Here is a 3328-nt window from a genome sequence, read left to right on the forward strand (position 1 = left end):
ACTGGCTACTGAAATAAATCTATTAGTAGATAGGTGTGATTTTTAAAAAATGTAATAAATGCGGTCTTCCTTTTCCCCTTTGTTATTCTTTTTAATGTAATAAACATTTTTTAAGTATTATACTCAAACATTAATTTAAAAACAAACATGTTTTATTGTTAAACACATATTCCTCATCCAACAAAATGAAATGTCATCCGAGTTGCCCTGGATGACCAAGGGCCGCAGTTGACTTCCTACTGATATCTGGCTATGTCTTGTGGAACTGCATGACTTAATTTTTTTTTTTTTTTTGATAACCATTTGTAGGTGTAGTTTATTGGGAGGACCAAAGAACCTTCTAGGACAAAAACTAAAGCAGCAACAGTGGTTGTGGTAGAAATGCATGGGGATGAGACTGTAGCACAAGAGAGAACTGAGGGGCCTGAAGAGAGAGCTCACCATACAGCATGGAGTCGGCCAGATGCATGGGCCAATTCAACAGCAGGCCCTGAAGGTCAGAGGGGGTGGTAGACCAGGAGTGTGGTTGCAGCTTGAACCGGAACCCTTCCAAACCAGTTCTCTTGGCCCTGTACATTGTCCTTTGGGGAGAAAAAGGCTGTGTGTGTGCACTGCTAAAAGATAAACTGAGGCATGTTAAATTTTTAGGAGTTTATTTGAGCAAACATTGATTTGAAGCTGGTAGCATCTAATCTAGCAGGGGGGAAGGAGCTCTGGGTGGGGAGCTGTACAAAATGAAAGACTGTTCTAAGCAGAAGGGATGGGGAACAAGGAGGTTATACTAGGAACAAAAACCGTGTGGATTCTTGCAAGGTTACTTTCCGTGTGGGGTCTATCAGACAGATTCCTTAACTAGTGCTGATCAGGTGACTCCTGACTGACTGCTTTAAGATTCCATTTCTAGGACAGTTGAAACTATAATTAAGTCTTGGTTTGGTGATGTGGGGCTTGACATAAGTGACTCTGTTCTGGGCCTATTGTCTTGTTTTTAACAAAGGGAACATGCTATCTCAATGAATTCTCTCTGAGATCCAAATAATCTTCTGTGTCACCTTATGCATTGTTAAAAAACAAAACCCAGCTGAATACATTTGAAGATCAAACTGACTTTATTCAGTGATTCATGAAAAGGGGTAGCATACCAACTAGCAAATAAAAAGGAGATCCGAAGAGCTGAACAAAATGTGAGACTTTTATAGTCAGAAGGGGACAGGGACAAGGAAAGGGCAAATTACATCATCTTTCTTCGGGGGATAGAAGGGGTCTGTCAAGTGGATTACCTCACTATTGCTGACCAAGAAATTCCAGATTTACTGGTTTAAGATTACATTACTGGGAGAGGCTGAAATTGTAGTTAGGTTAGATATGAAGTCCTGGTTTACTGACATGACACTTAGCATAAGTGACTCCATCTTGGGTCTGTTGTCTCGGTCTCCGTGTCTCTCTCAACACCACCAAGCAGAATGTAAAGTACGGGGGAAAACTGGTGTTCTCATTTGCAAGAGATTGTAACCCTGAGGACTGAGCTGATCCTGTGGTCAGGTGAACCCACCAATCAGCTGATGTCTGGTGAGGACTGAGGGCTTCCTGGAAAGGAGACTGAACTGGAGGGGCTCAGAGAGGCAAAGGGATGGATGGCAGCCTGAAAGATTCATTAGTCGTGCCAGACACCATTTAGGACCCCAGATGTATTTTGCAGGTATTTCACCAGGAGCTGGAGTTCTGGTGAGAGCAGGTAGGTTCATTTAGCAATTAACATTCACATATTAATGTCAAGGTCAGCTGTTCTTTGCCTCAGGCTGGTGAAGCTTTAGGACATCATTACTTATGACATGGTTTCTTTTTTTATGAAATTTATTTAGGTGTGTTGCTTTCTTTTTTGACAAATCTGAATACTTAAACAAATTTGATGCCTTTAAAAGTTTCATTTTTTCAGCAACTATTCATTGAATAACCTCTATGCACTTAGAAATACTAAGACTTTATCTCTGCTTTCAGGTAGTGACTAGGGAATGTTTGGTAAATAAAAGGTAGTTTAATAAGGTTCGTTATGCAGATAAGAGTTACTCTTTTCTGCTAATAGAACTTCTATTTTTTCTGGAAGAGGGGAACATCTTTACAAATGGAGATTTATGTCACCTTCACCAAGTGAAATTTATGCCCTGCTTTTAGCATATAGGAGGAGGGCAAAATTCTTTCATTGCTGTTTCTCAATTGCTCCCAGCCCCAAATCTTAATGCCCAAGTGACATATTTTGGGGTGGCGTATTCTTATCCCCTTCAATACAGGCGTGGGTTACTTCTGTTGCTGTTGTTGTTGCAGTTTTTAGTGTATTAATTATTGCAGATACTCATGTTTCTTTCTCTGTTAGGTTATCAGTTCCTTAAGTAAAAAACCTGTCTTACTCACCTGCACAACCTCAGGGTAGTGAATGTTAGGGGAACCTGTTGGACCTCTCTAATTGCTGAGTGTGCAAATCATATACTCAACTTGCTAGAATCATTTTAGAATCAGAGTAACAAGCCTGTGTATGGTCTTTATGTCAACTCCTGTGGTTGTGCCAAGGTCGTCTTTGCTGCCATTCCCATTCTAGGATGCATTTAAGATCAGACAAGTGGTATTCGCGAAACAGGCTACATTAATTTGAGGGGTGCACCTAATTTTCCTTACTGCATGGCTTCTTTGCACTTAAAAGTCCGGTAGAATTCTGTTCCAACGTCAAGCCCCCACCCCCCCGCTCCATTAAGTAAATTGCTTTTCTTCCCATTTTACTCCTACCAGTGCTTTAATCTGCAAAAATCAGCTGGTTTCCATTTCTAGGCATAAAACCATTGTTAAAAATTCGAGACTTTGCCACTTTTTAAAAAAGCAAAGTAAATAAGACATCTAATTATACAGATGGACATGGTCTCACTCTTGTACATCTCGCTCTTTCCAAATATTTTGTAATCAGAACTGTTTTGAAAGCTCTTTGCAAAACTAAACACACGGATCCTTAGAAGACCACGGGCCATGGAATGCTTACAGGCAGATCCCAATCTCACCCTCATCTCAGAGCGTGGGGCGGGAAAGGCCGCGCCACGGGAAATAACTGAGGGCTGCCAAAGGCCGCAGGAGGCCTCCCGGTCTGGAGCGCAGCCGGGGACAGAGCGCTGCGAGGCAGAGAGGCGACCCCAGCTCTCCGCGGCGCCGGCCCCCTCCGCCCTCCCCGCGCGGGGCTGGCGTCGCAGGCCCCCATCCGGGTACCACCGGCGAATCGGCCGGCCCCTTCCGCCACTGCCGGGCGCCCAGTCTGGCCATGCAGCTCCCCCGGGCGCTGCGGTTCTGG

The sequence above is a fragment of the Ailuropoda melanoleuca genome, chromosome 10, assembly GCF_002007445.2.
Source record: "Ailuropoda melanoleuca isolate Jingjing chromosome 10, ASM200744v2, whole genome shotgun sequence".
NCBI classification, from domain to species: Eukaryota; Metazoa; Chordata; class Mammalia; order Carnivora; family Ursidae; genus Ailuropoda; species Ailuropoda melanoleuca.